Source organism: Triticum urartu, chromosome 5A (assembly GCF_056163025.1).
Source record: "Triticum urartu cultivar PI428250 chromosome 5A, HENAU_Tu73, whole genome shotgun sequence".
Classification (NCBI taxonomy): Eukaryota; Viridiplantae; Streptophyta; class Magnoliopsida; order Poales; family Poaceae; genus Triticum; species Triticum urartu.
This window is the reverse complement of record NC_141877.1, coordinates 627,673,080-627,693,200: the sequence shown is the minus strand read 5'-3', so window position 1 is coordinate 627,693,200 and position 20,121 is coordinate 627,673,080.

Sequence of the window (20,121 nt, the reverse complement as noted above, 5' to 3'; positions counted from 1 at the left end):
CCAAAAGTCCTGAAACTTCACGGAAGTCATTTTCAGAATATATAAAAAATACTGAATGCAAGAAGTTCCAGAGGGGGGCCACACCCTGCCCACGAGGGTGGGGGGCACGCCCTACCCCCTGGGTGCTCCCCCTACCTCGTGGGCCCCCTGGTGGCCCTCCGATGCCCATCTTCTGCTATATGGAGTCTTTCGATGAGGAAAAAAAATCATAAGCCAGCTTTCGGGACGAGACTCCGTCGCCACGAGGCGGAACCTTGGCGGAACCAATCTAGGGCTCTGGCGAAGCTGTTCTGCCGGGGAAACTTCCCTCCGGGAGGGGGAAATCATCGCCATCGTCATCACCAACGCTCCTCTCATCGGGAGAGGGCAATCTCCATCAGCATCTTCACCAGCACCATCTCCTCTCAAACCCTAGTTCATCTCTTGTATCCAATTCTTGTCTCCAAGTCTGGGATTGGTACTTGTGGGTTTCTAGTAGTGTTAATTACTCCTTGTAGTTGATGCTAGTTGGTTTATTTGGTGGAAGATCATATGTTCAGATCCTATATGCATATTAATACCCCTATGATTATGAACATGAATATGCTTTGTGAGTAGTTACGTTTGTTCCTGAGGACATGGGAGAAGTCTTGCTATTAGTAGTCATGTGAATTTGATATTCGTTCGATATTTTGATGAGATGTATGTTGTCTCTCCTCTAGTGGTGTTATGTGAACGTCGACTACATGACACTTCACCATTATTTGGGCCCAGAGGAAGGCATTGGGAAGTAATAAGTAGATGATGGGTTGCTAGAGTGACAGAAGCTTAAACCCTAGTTTATGCGTTGCTTCATAAGGGGCTGATTTGGATCCATATGTTCCATGCTATGGTTAGGTTTACCTTAATACTTTTGTTGTAGTTGCGGATGCTTGCAATAGAGGTTAATCATAAGTGGGATGCTTGTCCAAGTAAGGACAGTACCCAAGCACCGGTCCACCCACATACCAAACTATCAAAGTACCGAACGTGAATCATATGATCGTGATGAAACCTAGCTTGACGATAATTCCCATGTGTCCTCAGGAGCGCCTTTCTCTATATAAGAGTTTGTCCAGGCTTGTCCTTTGCTACAAAAAGGATTGGGCCACCTTGCTGCACTTTATTTACTTTTGTTACTTGTTGCTCGTTACAAATTATCTTATCAGAAAACTATCTATTACCTATAATTTCAGTGCTTGCAGAGAATACCTTGCTGAAAACCGCTTATCATTTCCTTCTGCTCCTCGTTGGGTTCGACGCTCTTACTTATCGAAAGGACTATGATAGATCCCCTATACTTGTGGGTCATCAAGACTCTTTTCTGGCGCCGTTGCCGGGGAGTGAAGCGCCTTTGGTAGGTGGAATTTGGTAAGGAAAAATTTATATAGTGTGCTGAAATTTACTGTCACTTGTTAGTATGGAAAGTAATCCTCTGAGGGGCTTGTTCAAGGTATCTTCACCCCGACCAGTAGAGCAAAGAGTTTCTCCTCAACCTATTGAACCTACTAAAAATGAAAATGTCTACTTTGAGATTCCTTCGGGTATGATAGAAAAACTGCTAGCTAATCCTTTTGCAGGAGATGGAACAATGCATCCTGATGAGCACCTACTATATGTGGATGAAGTTTGTGGATTATTTATGCTTGCAGATGTGCCCGATGATGTTATTAATAAGAAGGTCTTCCCTTTATCTTTGAAGGGAGATGCATTTACATGGTATAGGCTATGTGATGATATGGGATCATGGAACTACAAACGATTGAAATTGGAATTTCATCAGAAGTTTTATCCTATGCATCTTGTTCATCATGATCGCAATTATATATATAATTTTTGGCCTCGCGAAGGAGAAAACATCGCTCAAGCTTGGGGGGGCTTAAATCAATGCTATATTCATGCCCCAATCATGAGCTTCCAAGAGAAATAATTATTCAAAAATTATATGCTCGGCTTTCTGATAACAATCGCACCATGCTCGATACTTCTTGTGCTGGCTCTTTTATGATGAAGACTATTGAATACAAATGGGATTTATTGGAAAGAATTAAACGCAACTCTGATGATTGGGACCTCGACGAAGGTAAGAAGTCAGGTATGACACCTAAGTTTGATTGTGTTAAATCTTTGATGGATACCAATGTTTTCCGTAAATTTAGCACTAAATATGGACTTGACTCTGAAATAGTAGCTTCTTTATGTGAATCTTTTGCTATTCATGTTGATCTCCCTAGGGAGAAGTGGTTTAAATATCATCCTCCCATAGAATTAAAAGTATCTTCACCTATTAAAGTTGAAGAAAAGACTGTCACTCATAATGATCCTATTGTTCCTACTGCTTATGTTGAGAAACCACCTTTTCCTGTTAGGATAAAAGATCATGCTAAAGCTTCAACTGTGGTTCGTAAAAGCAATATTAGAACCTATACACCTCCTGAGCAAGTTAAAGTTGAACCTAATATTGCTATTGTTAAAGATCTCTTGTCTGATAATATTGATGGGCATGTTATTCATTTCTGTAATGAGACTGCTAGAATTGCTAAAGCCTGTGCTAAAGATAAACATAGACCCGTGGTAGGCATGCATGTTATCTCTGTTAAAATAGGAGATCATTGTTATCATGGCTTGTGTGATATGGGTGCTAGTGCTAGTGCAATACCTATTGACTTATACAGAGAAATTATGCATGATATTGCACCTGCTGAGTTAGAAGATATTGATGTCACAATTAAACTTGCCGATAGAGATACTATTTCACCAATGGGGATTGTTAGAGATGTTGACGTCTTGTGTGGGAAAACTAAATATCCTGCTGATTTTCTTGTTCTTGGTTCCCCACAAGATAGCTTTTGTCCCATTATATTTGGTAGACCCTTCTTGAACACAGTTAATGCTAAGATAGATTGCGAAAAGGATGTTGTTACTATTGGTTTAGGTGATATGTCTCATGAGTTTAATTTCTCTAAATTTCGTAGACAACACCGTGAAGAGGAATTGCCTAGTAAAGATGAAATTATTGGTCTTGCTTCTATTGCCGTGCCTCCTAGTGATCCTTTAGAACAATATTTGCTAGAGCATGAAAATGATATGTTTATGAATGAAAGAAGGGAAATAGATGAGTATTCTTTAAATAGGAACCCATCCTGAAACACAATTTTCCTGTTGAAATCCTAGGGGATCCTCCTCCACCCAAGGGTGATCCCGTGTTTGAGCTCAAACCGTTACCTGATACTCTTAAATATGCTTATCTTGATGAGAAAAAGATATATCCTATTATTATTAGTGCTAACCTTTCAGAGCATGAAGAAGAGAGATTATTGAAAACTCTGAAGAAGCACTGTGCTGCTATTGGATATACTCTCGATGATCTTAAGGGCATTAGTCCCACACTATGTCAACACAAAATAAATTTGCAGAAAGATGCCAAACCAATTCGTGATCACCAACGACCGCTGAATCCTAAGATGAAAGAAGTGGTAAGAAAGGAAATACTAAAGCTCCTTGAGGCAGGTATAATTTATCCCGTTGCTGATAGTCAGTGGGTAAGTCCTGTCCATCGTGTCCCTAAAAAGGGGGGGTATTACTGTCATTCCTAATGATAAAGATGAATTGATTCCGCAAAGAATTATTACAGGTTATAGGATGGTAATTGATTTCCGCAAATTAAATAAGGCTATTAAAAGATCATTACCCCTTACCTTTTATTGATCAAATGCTAGAAAGATTATCCAAACATACACATTTTTGCTTTCTAGATGGTTATTCTGGTTTCTCTCAAATCCCTGTGTCAGCTGATGATCAATCTAAGACCACTTTTACTTGCCCGTTCGGTACTTTTGCTTATAGACGTATGCCTTTTGGTTTATGTAATGCACCTGCTACCTTCCAAAGATGCATGATGGCTATATTATCTGACTTTTGTGAAAAGATTTGTGAGGTTTTCATGGACGATTTCTCCGTCTATGGATCCTCTTTTGATGATTGCTTAAGCAACCTTGATCGATTTTTGCAGAGATGTGAAGAAACTAACCTTGTCTTAAATTGGGAGAAGTGCCACTTTATGGTTAATGAAGGTATTGTCTTGGGGCATAAAGTTTCTAAAAGAGGTATTGAAGTTGATAAAGCTAAGGTTGATGCTATTGAAAAGATGCCATGTCCCAAGGACATCAAAGGTATAAGAAGTTTCCTTGGTCACACCGGTTTTTATAGGAGGTTCATTAAGGACTTCTCAAAAAAAATTCGGCCTCTGACTAATTTATTACAAAAAGATATACCATTTGTTTTCGATGATGATTGCGTAGAAGCATTTGAAATACTTAAGAAAGCATTGATCTCTACACCTATTGTTCAGCCACCTGATTGGAACTTACCTTTTGAAATTATGTGTGATGCTAGTGATTATGCTGTAGGTGTTGTTCTAGGGCAAAGAATTGATAAGAAATTAAATTTTATTCAATATGCTAGTAAAACTCTAGACAATGCTCAGAGAAATTATGCTACTACTGAAAAAGAATTTTTAGCAGTTGTATTTGCTTGTGATAAGTTCAGACCTTATATTGTTGATTCTAAAGTAACTATTCACACGGATCATGCTGCTATTAAATATCTTATGGAAAATAAAGATGCTAAACCTAGACTTATTAGATGGGTTCTCTTGCTAGAAGAATTTGATTTGCATATTATTGATAGAAAGGGAGCTGAGAACCCCGTTGCAGACAACTTGTCTAGGCTAGAGAATGTTCTTGATGACCCACTACCTATTGATGATAGTTTTCCTGATGAACAATTAAATTTCATAAATGCTTCTCGAACTGCTCCATGGTATGCTGATTATGCTAATTATATTGTTGCTAAATTTATACCACCTAGTTTCACATACCAGCGAAAGAAAAAGTTTTTCTTTGATTTGAGACATTACTTCTGGGATGATCCACATCTTTATAAAGAAGGAGTAGATGGTGTTATTAGACGTTGTGTACCTGAGCATGAACAGGAATAGATCCTACACAAGTGTCACTCCGAAGCTTATGGAGGACACCACGCTGGAGATAGAACTGCACATAAGGTATTGCAATCCGATTTTTATTGGCCTACTCCTCTTCAAGGATGCCGTAAGTTTGTTGTATATTGTGATGAATGTCAAAGAATTGGTAATATTAGTAGACGTCAGGAAATGCCTATGAATTATTCACTTGTTATTGAACCATTTGATGTTTGGGGCTTTGATTATATGGGACTTTTCCTGCCTCCAATGGATACACACATATTTTAGTTGATGTTGGTTACGTTACTAAGTGGGTAGAAGCTATTCCAACTAGTAGTGTTGATCATAACACCTCTATTAAGATGCTTAAAGAAGTTATTTTTCCAAGGTTTGGAGTCCCTAGATATTTAATGACTGATGGTGGTTCACATTTTCTTCATTGTGCTTTCCGTAAAATGCTTGCTAAATATGATGTTAATCATAAAACTGCATCTCCTTATCACCCACAGTCTAGTGGTCAAGTAGAATTGAGCAATAGAGAACTCAAATTAATTTTGCAAAAGACTGTAAATAGATCTAGAAAGAATTGGTCCAAGAAACTTGATGATGCATTATGGGCCTATAGAACTGCATATAAAAATCCTATGGGTATGTCTCCGTATAAAATGGTTTATGGAAAAGCATGTCACTTACCTCTCGAACTAGAACATAGGGCTTATTGGGCTATTAAAGAACTCAATTATGATTTCAAACTTGCCGGTGAGAAGAGGTTATTTGGCATTAGCTCACTCGATGAATGGAGAACCCAAGCCTACGAGAATGCCAAATTATTTAAAGAAAAAGTTAAAAGATGACATGACAATAGTGTCTTGGGGAATAAAGTTTTTGAAAGAGGTATTGAAGTTGATAAAGCTAAGGTTGATGCAATTGAAAAGATGTCATGTCCCAAGGACATCAAAGGTATAAGAAGTTTCCTTGCTCACGCCGATTTTTATAGGAGGTTCATTAAGGACTTCTCAAAAATTTCTCGGTCTTTGACTAATTTATTACAAAAAGATATACCATTTGTTTTCGATGATGATTGCGTAGAAGCATTTGAAATACTTAAGAAAGCATTGATCTCTACACCTATTGTTCAGCCACCTGATTGGAACTTACCTTTTGAAATTATGTGTGATGCTAGTGATTATGCTGTAGGTGTTGTTCTAGGGCAAAGAATTGATAAGAAATTAAATTTTATTCAATATGCTAGTAAAACTCTAGACAATGCTCAGAGAAATTATGCTACTACTGAAAAAGAATTTTTAGCAGTTGTATTTGCTTGTGATAAGTTCAGACCTTATATTGTTGATTCTAAAGTAACTATTCACACGGATCATGCTGCTATTAAATATCTTATGGAAAATAAAGATGCTAAACCTAGACTTATTAGATGGGTTCTCTTGCTAGAAGAATTTGATTTGCATATTATTGATAGAAAGGGAGCTGAGAACCCCGTTGCAGACAACTTGTCTAGGCTAGAGAATGTTCTTGATGACCCACTACCTATTGATGATAGTTTTCCTGATTAACAATTAAATGTCATAAATGCTTCTCGAACTGCTCCATGGTATGCTGATTATGCTAATTATATTGGTGCTAAATTTATACCACCTAGTTTCACATACCAGCAAAAGAAAAAGTTTTTCTTTGATTTGAGACATTACTTCTGGGATGATCCACATCTTTATAAAGAAGGAGTAGATGGTGTTATTAGACGTTGTGTACCTGAGCATGAACAGGAACAGATCCTACGCAAGTGTCACTCCGAAGCTTATGGAGGACACCACGCTGGAGATAGAACTGCACATAAGGTATTGCAATCCTTTTTATTGCCCTATACTCTCTTCAAGGATGCCCGTAAGTTTGTTGTATCTTGTGATGAATGTCAAAGAATTGGTAATATTAGTAGACGTCAAGAAATGCCTATGAATTATTCACTTGTTATTGAACCATTTGATGTTTGGGGCTTTGATTATATGGGACCTTTTCCTGCCTCCAATGGATACACACATATTTTAGTTGATGTTGGTTACGTTACTAAGTGGGTGGAAGCTATTCCAACTAGTAGTGCTGATCATAACACCTTTATTAAGATGCTTAAAGAAGTTATTTTTCCAAGGTTTGGAATCCCTAGATATTTAATGACTGATGGCGGTTCACATTTTCTTCATGGTGCTTTCCATAAAATGCTTTCTAAATATGATGTTAATCATAGAATTGCATCTCCTTATCACCCACAGTCTAGTGGTCAAGTAGAATTGAGCAATAGAGAACTCAAATTAATTTTGCAAAAGACTGTTAATAGATCTAGAAAGAATTGGTCCAAGAAACTTGATGATGCATTATGGGCCTATAGAACTGCATATAAAAATCCTATGGGTATGTCTCCGCATAAAATGGTTTATGGAAAAGCATGTCACTTACCTCTCGAACTAGAACATAAGGCTTATTGGGCTATTAAAGAACTCAATTATGATTTCAACCTTGCTGGTGAGAAGAGGTTATTTGACATTAGCTCACTCGATGAATGGAGAACCCAAGCCTACGAGAATGCCAAATTATTTAAAGAAAAAGTTAAAAGGTGACATGACAAAAGAATACAAAAGCGTGAGTTTAATGTAGGTGATTATGTATTGCTATACAACTCTTGTTTATGATTTTTTGCAGGAAAACTTCTCTCTAAATGGGAAGGTCCTTACGTTATCGAGGAGGTCTATCGTTCTGGTGCCATAAAAATCAATAACTTCGAAGGCACAAATCCGAAGGTGGTTAACGGTCAAAGAATTAAACATTATATCTCAGGTAATCCTATAAATGTTGAAACCAATGTTATTGAAACCGTAACCCCAGAGGAATACATAAGGGACACTTTCCGGAACGTTTCAGACTCCGAAAAGGAATAGGTATGTGGTACGGTAAGTAAACCGACTCCAAAACAGTTCTAATGGCAATTTTCTTCCATTTTGGAATATTTAGAAAATAGAAAAATAAGAAGCAGTCCGGGAAGGACAGGAGGGCTCCACAAGGGTGGAGGGCACGCCCTACCCCCTGGGCGCGCCCCCTACCTCGTGGGCACCTCGTGTGCTCTCCGGACTCCGTTTTCTTACACATTGCGTATTTTGGTCGGTAAAAATTCATTATATAATCTCCTGGAGGTTTTGACTCTCGTATCACGCAAATATCTCTCGTCTTTGTTTCGAGCTGTTTTTCTGACAGATGTAGGTCGTCCTGTCGTCTTCAAGTGCCCCCAAGGACAAGTTTTTCAAGAAGGTCATCAACCCCTACCTCGCGGAAGGGCTCCAACACCCTCAAACCATTGAGATGCGTGAGGGGGTGCTGCACATCCGTGATGCTGAGGGAGCAAGGAGGACCGGAAGCGTGGAGACAAGGCTCGAGGCAATGGAGCAACAAGTTTTCAGGTGTCAGGAGATGGTGGAGCGTGGACTTGACTCCAATCACATTATGATCACGGATTTAACCAACAACCACAAGCTGGATGCCAAGGACATTGGGGAGGCCATCTTCAAGCTTCACGAGAAAATCGAGCACCTCCAAGCCCAGATCTATGACCTGCAAAACCAAAACTATAAGTATGAGTATAGATTCAAGAGGATGAGTTTGGCTGCAGATTTGAGGATTCAGGAGACTCGGTCACCCTTCTATGATGGCGAGCCTATGCCTTGGAAGAAGGATGACAAGCCTACATCATCAATAACTCCATCCTCTCCACCAACAAAGAAGAATTGAGTATCTGGTATGGGCACTCCCCTTGGCAACTGCCAAGCTTGGGGGAGTGCCCCGGTATCGTATCACCATCACTTTTATCTTTACCACTTTTCTTAGTTCGATCCTTTTGATAATATTTTGATCTAGTAGAATAAAAGTTCTTAGTATGATCTAGTTGTGAGTTTTGCTTTATGATCCTTCTATGTAATCGAGACCGTGAGCTATATATAATAAAGATTAGTGTTGAGTCAAGGGCTTGATTATTTTACCATAATCTTGAGTGAATAAAAGAAATAAAAAGAAACAAAGAGATCATATGGATCTTATGGAGAGTAATGAGCTCACATAGAAAGAGTATGATGAATAAAAGTTGTTGAGAGTTGACAATCATAATTTTGGTCATCGTTGCAATTAATAGGAAGTAATAAAGAAAGAGAGGTCTTCACATATAAATATACTATCTTGGACATCTTTTATGATTGTGAGCACTCACTAAAATATGACATGCTAAAGAGTTGACGTTGGACAAGGAAGACAACGTAATGGGTTATGTTTTCTTACATCTGAGATAAATTATATTGTCATGGATCATCCAACATGATTGAGCTTGCCTTTCCCCCTCATGCTAGCCAAATTCTTTGCACCAAGTAGAGATACTACTTGTGCTTCCAAACACCCTTAAACCAATTTTGCCATGAGAGTCCACCATACCTACCTATGGATTGAGTAAGATCCCTCAAGTAAGTTGTCATCGGTGCAAGCAATAAAAAATTGCCCTCTAAATATGTATGACTTATTAGTGTGGGAGAAAATAAACTTTATACGATCGTGTGATATGGAAGAAATAAAAGCGATGGACTGCATAATAAAGGTCCATATCACAAGTGGCAATATAAAGTGACGTTCTTTCGCATTAAGATTTTATGCATCCAACCATAAAAGCGCATGACAACCTTTGCTTCCCTCTGCGAAGGGCCTATCTTTTACTTTTATCTCCTACCTTACATAAGAGTCATGGTGATCTTCACCCTTCCTTTTTAAATTTTATCTTTTGGCAAGCACAACATGTTGGAAAGATCCTGGTGTATATGGCTAATTGGATGTGAGTTTTCATGAACTATTATTGTTGACATTACCCTTGAGGTAAAATGTTGGGAGGCAAAACTATAAGCCCCTATCTTTATCTGTGTCCGATTAAAACTCCATACCCATAAGTATTGCGTGAGTGTTAGCAATTGTGAAAGACTATATGATAGTTGAGTATGTGGACTTGCTGAAAAGATCTTATATTGACTCTTTCCTATGTTATGATAAATTGCAATTGCTCCAATGACTGAGATTATAGTTTGTTAGTTTTCAATGAAGTTTATGATTCATACTTGAAATTGTGATTTAATTGTTACTCTAGCATAAGAGATCATATGACAAGAATTATATAAGTTGCTATTCTAAGAATGATCATGATGCCCTCATGTCCGTATTTTATTTTTATCGACACCTCTATCTCTAAACATGTGGACATATTTTTCGATTTCGGCTTTCGCTTGAGGGAGTTGATACGTCCATTTTGCATCATGCTTTTATATCGATATTTATTGCATTATGGGCTGTTATTACACCTTATGTCACAATACCTATGCCTATTCTCTCTTATTTTATAAGGTTTACATAAAGAGGGAGAATGCCGGCAGCTGGGATTTTGGGCTGGAAAAGGAGCAAATATTAGAGACCTATTCTGTGCAGCTCCAAAAGTCCTGAAACTTCACGGAAGTCATTTTCAAAATATATAAAAAATACTGAGCGCAAGAAGTTCCAGAGGGGGGCCACACCCTGCCCATGAGGGTGGGGGGCGCGCCCTACCCCCTAGGCGCACCCCCCTACCTCGTGGGCCCCCTGGTGGCCCTCCGATGCCCATCTTCTGCTATATGGAGTCTTTCGATGAGGAAAAAATCATAAGCCAGCTTTCGGGACGAGACTCCGCCGCCACGAGGCGGAACCTTGGCGAAACCAATCTAGGGCTGTGGCGGAGCTGTTCTGCTGGGGAAACTTCCCTCCGGGAGGGGGAAATCATCGCCATCGTCATCACCAACGCTCCTCTCATCGGGAGAGGGCAATCTCCATCAGCATCTTCACCAGCACCATCTCCTCTCAAACCCTAGTTCATCTCTTGTATCCAATTCTTGTCTCCAAGTTTGGGATTGGTACTTGTGGGTTGCTAGTAGTGTTAATTAGTCCTTGTAGTTGATGCTAGTTGGTTTATTTGGTGGAAGATCATATGTTCAGATCCTATATGCATATTAATACCCCTATGATTATGAACATGAATATGCTTTGTGAGTAGTTACGTTTGTTCCTGAGGACATGGGAGAAGTCTTGCTATTAGTAGTCATGTGAATTTGGTATTCGTTCGATATTTTGATGAGATGTATGTTGTCTCTCCTCTAGTGGTGTTATGTGAACGTCGACTACATGACACTTCACCATTATTTGGGCCCAGAGGAAGGCATTGGGAAGTAATAAGTAGATGATGGGTTGCTAGAGTGACAGAAGCTTAAACCCTAGTTTATGCGTTGCTTCGTAAGGGGCTGATTTGGATCCATATGTTTCATGCTATGGTTAGGTTTACCTTAATACTTTTGTTGTAGTTGCAGATGCTTGCAATAGAGGTTAATCATAAGTGGGATGCTTGTCCAAGTAAGGACAGTACCCAAGCACCGGTCCACCCACATACCAAATTATCAAAGTACCGAACGTGAATCATATGATCGTGATGAAACCTAGCTTGACGATAATTCCCATGTGTCCTCGGGAGCGCTTTCCTCTATATATGAGTTTGTCCAGGCTTGTCCTTTGCTACAAAAAGGATTGGGCCACCTTGCTGCACTTTATTTACTTTTGTTACTTGTTGCTCGTTACAAATTATCTTATCACAAAACTATCTATTACCTATAATTTCAGTGCTTGCAGAGAATACCTTGCTGAAAACCGCTTATCATTTCCTTCTGCTCCTCATTGGGTTCGACAATCTTACTTATCGAAAGGACTATGATAGATCCCCTATACTTGTGGGTCATCATCGCCCACGCCGCTGGGTAGGATAAGGGTGCCACCACAGCCCTCGGCCTCATCGTCGCCCCCAGATACGCCTCACCCACTCCCCCTCGCTCTCCATCGCATCTCCCCTCTTCCTTCCCCTTCTGCCGACGCATATCGTCGCCATTCATCTCGCACCACTAGTGCAAAACCGGGATGTATCACTGGTTCGTAAGGGCCTTTAGTGCCAGTTCTGCAATCGGCACTAAAGAGTGGGGGACTAAAGGCCCCCCCTTTAGTATAAGTTCTGCACGAACCGCCGCTAAAGGGCCACCACGTGGCACGAGCCAGCGCCGGGGGCGGGTGAAGGAAATATGCCCTAGAGGCAATAATAAAGTTATTATTTATTTCCTTATATCATCATAAATGTTTATTATTCATGCTAGAATTGTATTAACCGGAAACATGATACATGTGTGAATACATAGACAAACAGAGTGTCACTAGTATGCCTCTACTTGACTAGCTCGTTGATCAAAGATGGTTATGTTTCCTAGCCATAGACAAAGAGTTGGCATTTGATTAACGGGATCACATCATTAGGAGAATGATGTGATTGACTTGACCCATTCTGTTAGCTTAGCACTTGATCGTTTAGTTTGTTGCTATTGCTTTCTTCATGACTTATACATGTTCCTATGACTATGAGATTATGCAACTCCCGTTTACCGGAGGAACACTTTGTGTGCTACCAAACATCACAACGTAACTGGGAGATTATAAAGGTGCTCTACAGGTGTCTCCGAAGGTACTTGTTGGGTTAGCGTATTTCGAGATTAGGATTTGTCACTCCGATTGTCGGAGAGGTATCTCTGGGCCCACTCGGTAATACACATCACTTAAGCCTTGCAAGCATTGCAACTAATGAGTTAGTTGTGGGATGATGTATTACGGAACGAGTAAAGATACTTGCCGTTAACGAGATTGAAGTAGGTATTGAGATACCGACGATCGAATCTTGGGCAAATAACATACCAATGACAAAGGGAAAAACGTATGTTGTTATGCGGTTTGACCGATAAAGATCTTAGTAGAATATGTAGGAGCCAATATGAGCATCTAGGTTCCGCTATTGGTTATTGACCGGAGACGTGTCTCGGTCATGTCTACATAGTTCTCGAACCCGTAGGGTCCGCACGCTTAAAGTTTGACGACGGTTATATTATGAGTTTATGTGTTTTGATGTACCGAAGGAGTTCGGAGTCCCGGATGAGATCAGGAACATGACGAGGAGTCTCGAAATGGTCGAGACGTAAAGATCGATATATTGGACGACTATATTCGGACATCAGAAAGGTTCCGAGTGATTCGGGTATTTTCGAGAGTACCGAGGAGTTACGGGAATTTGTATTGGGCCTTAATGGGCCATACGGGAAAGGAGAGAAAGGCCTCAAAGGGTGGCCGCACCCCTCCCCATGGGCTGGTCCGAATTGGACTAGGGAGGGGGGCGCCCCCTTCCTTCCTTCTCCTTTTCCCTTTCATTTCCTTCCCTCCTACTCCTACTACTTGGAAGGGCTCCTAGTTCTACTAGGAAAGGGGGAATCCTACTCTCGGTGGGAGTAGGACTCCCCTAGGGCGCGCCATAGAGAGGGCCGGCCCCTCCCTTCCTCCACTCCTTTATATACGTGGCCAGGGAGCACCCCATAGACACAACAATTGATCACTTGGATCTCTTAGCCGTGTGCGGTGCCCCCCTCCACCATAATCCACCTCGGTCATATCGTAGCGATGCTTAGGCGAAGCCCTGCATCGGTAGAACATCATCATCGTCACCACGCCATCGTGCTGACGGAACTCTCCCTCAAAGCTCGGCTGGATCGGAGTTTGAGGTACGTCATCGAGTTGAACGTGTGCAGAACTCGGAGGTGCCGTGCGTTCGGTACTTGATCGGTCGGATCGTGAAGACGTACGACTACATCAACCGCGTTGTGCTAAAACTTCCGCTTTTGGTCTATGAGGGTACGTGGACAACACTCTCCCCCCTCGTTGCTATGCATCACCATGATCTTGCGTGTGCGTAGGAAATTTTTGAAATTACTACGTTCCCCAACAGTGGCATCCGAGCCAGGTTTTATGCGTAGATGTTATATGCACGAGTAGAACACAAGTGAGGATATAAGTCATACTGCTTACCAGCATGTCATACTTTGGTTCGGCGGTATTGTTGGATGAAGCGGCCCGGACCGACATTACGCGTACGCTTACGCGAGACTGGTTCTACCGACGTGCTTTGCACACAGGTGGCTGGCGGGTGTCAGTTTCTCCAACTTTAGTTGAACCGAGTGTGGCTACGCCCGGTCCTTGTGAAGGTTAAAACAACACTAACTTGACGAACTATCGTTGTGGTTTTGATGCGTAGGTAAGAACGGTTCTTGCTCAGCCCGTAGCAGCCACGTAAAACTTGCAACAACGAAGTAGAGGACGTCTAACTTGTTTTTGCAGGGCATGTTGTGATGTGATATGGTCAAGACGTGATGAGATATAAGTTGTTGTATGAGATGATCATGTTTTGTTGAAGTTATCGACAATTGGCAGAAGCCTTATGGTTGTCTCTTTATTGCATACGATGGAAGTGCCAAATAATTGCTTTACTTTATCGCTATGCGATAGCAATAGTTGCAAGAGCAATAGTTGGCGAGACGATCATGTGACGACACATTGATATAGATGAAGATGATGGAGATCATGGTGTCATGCCGGTGACGATGGAGATCATGACGATGCTTTGGAGATAGAGATCAAAGGCACAAGATGATGATGGCCATATCATGTCACATATTTTGATTGCATGTGATGTTTATCTTTGATACATCTTACTTTGCTTAGTTATGACAGTAGCATTATAAGATGATCTCTCACTAAATTTCAAGATAAAAATGTTCTCCTTGAGTATGCACCGTTGCCAAAGTTCGTCGTGCCCAGACACCACGTGATGATCAGGTGTGATAAGCTCTACGTCCATCTACAACGGGTGCAAGCCATTTTTGCACACGCAGAAATACTCGGGTTAAACTTGACGAGCCTAGCATATGCAGATATGGCCTCGGAACACTGGAGACCGAAAGGTCGAGCGTGAATCGTATAGTAGATATGATCAACATAATGATGTTCACCATTGAAAACTACTCCATGCTTAACAGTTTAGAATCGGGATTTCAAAGACGTTTTGAACGTCATGGACCATATGAGATGTTCCAGGAGTTGAAATTAATATTTCAAGAAAATACCCGAGTTGAGAGATACGAAGTCTCCAACAAGTTCTATAGCTAAAAGATGGATGTCGGTGTCAAAACCGGCGGATCTCGGGTAGGGGGTCCCGAACTGTGCGTCTAAGGCGGATGGTAACAGGAGGCAGGGGACACAATGTTTTACCCAGGTTCGGGCCCTCTTGATGGAGGTAAAACCCTACGTCCTGCTTGATTAATATTGATGATATGGGTAGTACAAGAGTAGATCTACCACGAGATCGGAGAGGCTAAACCCTAGAAGCTAGCCTATGGTATGATTGTATGTTGTCCTATGGACTAAAACCCTCCGGTTTATATAGACCCCGGAGAGGGCTAGGGTTACACAAGGTCGGTTACAAAGGAGGAGATATACATATCCGTATTGCCTAGCTTGCCTTCCACGCCAAGTAGAGTCCCATCCGGACACGAGATGAAGTCTTCAATCTTGTATCTTCATAGTCCAACAGTCCGGCCAAAGGATATAGTCCGGCTGTCCGGAGACCCCCTAATCCAGGACTCCCTCAGTAGCCCCCGAACCAGGCTTCAATGACGATGAGTCCGGCGCGCAGTGTTGTCTTCGGCATTGCAGGGCGGGTTCTTCTCCAACTTTCAAGTGTTCGTAAGCAGTGTCCGGCTCCGTAAATGTTGAACCTCTTGGCTTCTGTGCCCAATAAGGGCTATCTCCCACGCGTCGAATGAATACGAGGCGCCAGGGCGTTTTTACATTCGCCCCCCTAACCAGATAAATAAATTGTCTATTAAAGGGATGGGGATTCTTAGATCCAATTCATATCATCCTCCCCCGGCGAGAATTCATCAAAGCAAGCTTCGGAAAGATCCATTCCAGCATGGCCGACCTCCGCAGCTCCTCCTCCCGCCCCCGTAGCCCTAAGCCTGGTGATTGGAGAGGTGTTCAGTCCCGCACAGTCGATTAGTCGAGCTACAGACTAAGGGATTTCTCCCTCCGGCGTACATGGTGCCCGTTCGAGCCGGGCTCGCCACCTACAATGGCGGGGAGCAAGCGGAGAACTTTCCCTGTCCCTCCATGGGAGAACGGGTTTGCCTTGTTCCTTACTTACTAAGGGGACTCGGATTTCCAATTCATCCGTTCCTCCGCGGGCTCCTGAAGTTCTACGGCCTCCAACTACACAATCTCACCCCTGCCTCCATCCTACACATCGCCAGCTATGTTGCTCTCTGCGAGTTGTTCCTGGGCTGCGAGGCTCACTTCAAGCTGTGGAAAAGGATATTTTGCCTTGTCCCTCGCACACAGAGGGAATCACTTTATCAAGTGGGCAGAGCCGAAGTATGGCGCATCGCCGATACCGGATATTTGTCCAGTACCCCGAAGAAGCCATCCGAAGACTGGCCTTCAGAATGGTTTTATATGGAGGACGTCCCCCTTCCGGACCCTATTCGGCGGGGTCTGCCCGAGTTCAACAATGCTCCTCTGAAGAAGCGCCGAAGTTGGCGCCCACGGAGCCCCCAGGCAGAAGACAACAGAGAAGTCCTCTATCTGATGAATCAGATCAAAGCACTAGCTTGATCCGGATTGACAATAATCAAGGTTATGTCGATTTGCATAATGCGGGGAGTGCAGCCACTCCAATATCGTGGGCACCCCTTATGGTGTTATAACGGGGCGGATGACGCCACCCGCTGCGGGCGCAAGGGTCCGGACAATGCTGCTGCTCTAGCGAAGATTCTGTCCGAACTGTTCAAGGGCGAGGAAGAGGAGTTCACCCGCATCAAGCCACGGGATGGATTCTCTATGTACAATCCTCCAAGCTGGGTAAGTTATATTTCCCTGCTCCCATTTTTCCCACATTCTTAGTCGTAAGTATTCACCTTGCCTCCTTGCGACAGGAACTGCGAAAAGCCATAAAGGAGGTCAGCAGCCCTTCTCCACAACCAGAGGACCCTGACCGGGCCATCGATTCCGGACTCGAAGAAGATCCGGTTATCTCCGTGGAACTGATAGACCGACAGTTCTATCAGTTAAGCTGCGACGATGCCCTGGTGGCCATTACGACCGACTATCCCGGACCGCTTCCTGCATCGCAGGTAAGAAAAATCAAAAAGCCCCAACTCCAAAACTAGGATCCCCTTTTAGGCACTTCACCCACCATATACACATGGCATCTTTTACAGGGAAGGCATTTGGGATGCCCTGCTGAACCCGCGGCAACTCGCCAACAAGAGGTGCCGAGGCCGGGTAGGCCAAAAAGGAAGGCGGTCAAGACGGAGACGCCGGCGCAAAGGTATAGGAAAAACCCTGCTCCGTGGTTGTCATCTTTTTCGAAATGTAATGATGCCCGTGTTTCTTTAACAGAAAGAATGCTCGCCGGAATATGTCCGGCGATGCTGCCAACCAAGCTTCCACCAGTCGGGCGCCAGGACCGGACATAGAGGCGGAAGGCGATATGGGGCAGGCGCCGGGTAATCCCCCGATAGAGGATGCAGATAGATTGTCCGCTACAAATTCATAAGTGGAAAGCGCCATGAATCATAGGCGCCGCCGGGACGTACTCCGCGACGCTTGTTTCTCACCAGAGGCGTTCGAGACCTTCAATTCTGGAGAGGCGTACCTCCATGCTGCTCAAGATGGTCTAGCCAGAGCCACGGATCAGTATGTAAAGGATGTACGGGTGAGTAAATCTGACAATTTATATGTATCAATAGCCCCTGAGACTTGAAACAGTTAGCAGAACTGATTTAAGGATCATCTATAATGTGCAGGTTCTTACAGAGAAGAATACTAGGCTGTCCCAAGAGCTGGAGGAATGCAAGACCCAACTGGGGGCCGCTCTTGCCGCATTGCAGGAACAGAAAAAGCCTCCCGCTGGTAACATTTGCTTTAAAGAATGGTGATTACCATATAGTGTGCGGCGTGTCTGCAGATCTAACAATTGATTTTGCAGATGAGTCCGGAGAAAGTCCGGGGGACCAACATGTTATGCGACAGCTAGAGGCTGGCAAACGCGTGCTGAGTAAGGTTATGCTGGAGAAAAACAGTCTTCAAGATGCCAATGTTAAGCTGAACGTTGAACTAAAAGACGTTCGGGGCCAGCTTGCGGACTCCAAGAAGGAGAATAAGCGGCTTCGACGCAGCATTTTTAGTAAGTGCTTGAACGAATCCTACTAAAGGAGTTCGGCGAAGAAGTCGATTAACAGTGTTATGTCTGTAGGTATGCTGACGGGTCGTCCCACGGAGGAAATGCCCGGGTCTGCGGGTGATCTTATGTCCGAGCTGTCACATTTGCACGAACAAGTTCAGTAGGTGATGCAAGGTGTTGCCCAGGCTTTGTGGCCATCTGTCTCCTTGCCAGAGGGCGTTGCATAGCTTACGGAGAAGCTAAAGGGAGCACGGCGACACCTCCGATTATGGAAGATATCGGCCTGCCGACAGGGTGCCAGAGAGGCCTGGGCCATGGTGAAGACTCGGTATACCAAGGCAGACCCAAATCACATGGCCAAGGTCGGACCTGTGGGGCCCAACGGAAAAGAGATCCCCGTTAGCTTAGTTTATGGGCAAGTAGAATTAGCCGCAAAGTATTCCCAACAAGATTGTAAGCTAGATCGCCTGTTGGATGGTATAGAAGAGGAGTTTAGTCAGTCTGCATGACTATGTAATTAAAGTGACATGTATAATGCCTTCTAGCCGGATTGTAGATCATTTGTCGTTGCGGACCTTTTCGCTTCAGCCTCCGGGCCCGATAGTCCGGAGTGAATCCGAATACCCGCTCAGTTATATACGAACCGGGGTATGCGTGGAGACCAGGCATAGGGGTCATTAGTGCTCTATCAAACAAGTGCCCAACTAGTTATGTTATATTACATGGGTAGTAAGAAACATCTTCCAGGGAGAATAGTTCCGTTAAGGGTTCCTTTCCCTGGGTAAGCATGCCCTAAAGTGCATGTCTGGACTACGATAAGAAACACAGAAAAAGCATCTAGGGGCAGATATGGATAATAAATAAAAGTCATCTTTTGTTCACCGACCGAATATTCCCTTAAGGACGCTAGCTTTTGGCTTCACCCAGTCTGAGGTACACATCCGGCTGACCCGGCAGTAACAATCCCAGAGGTGCTCCCCTTATGCCCTAGCCGAATTAACGGGAACATAGGTCACAAATACAAGAGCCAGGCAACCCAGCTTGGCCAAAACTTAAGTCATATCGATGCATATAATGGTGAAAAAAGGTACATGCGGAAGTATAACACATGTGTTGGGCGTGAGGCCCAGGTAAATAATTTAAGCTTCTGTGAAAGAAGCCCCCAGGTATGGAGAGTGCGGCTAGCGCATCTGTAATGTACAAGTGAGGCACAAGGAGACCCTTGAAGGCCTAGAGAAATAGTAAGAAAAAGAAAGAAAGGGAAACAAGACAGATGATGCATATGCAGAAAATGGACAAAGGGAGGGGACTAACATAGAGTACGGTGCTAGGCATAGAATCTTCGGAGCCTGGCTGCGTTCCATGGGTTCGGCTCGAGTCGACTAGTCGATGCATCCCGCAGTCGGTACGCTCCACCGGTCAGAACTTGGTTGATAATGAAGGGACCTTCCCATTTGGGCTCGAGCTTGTTCTTTTTCTTATCCGGCAGGCGTAGAACTAGTTCGCCAACGTTATAAGTTTTGGCCCGTACTTCTCTGCTTTGGTATCTGCGAGCCTGTTGCTGGTAAAATGCGGAACGGGCTTTGGCTACGTCACGCTCTTCCTCCAAGGTGTCCAGACTATCCTGCCGATCGAGCTCGGCTTCTCTTTCTTCGTACATGCGCACTCGAGGTGAGTCATGAATTATGTCATAGGGCAAGACTGCCTCTGCACCGTGCACCATAAAAAACGGTGTATATCCGGTACTGCGATTCGGCGTGGTCCGCAGCCCCCAGAGTACGGAGTCGAGCTCCTCTACCCAGTGCGTGTCAGAGTCTGTTAAGGAACACACTAATCTGGGTTTAATGCCGCTCATTATAAGATCGTTTGCTCGTTCGACTTGACCGTTGGTTTGTGGGTGATAGACTGAAGCATA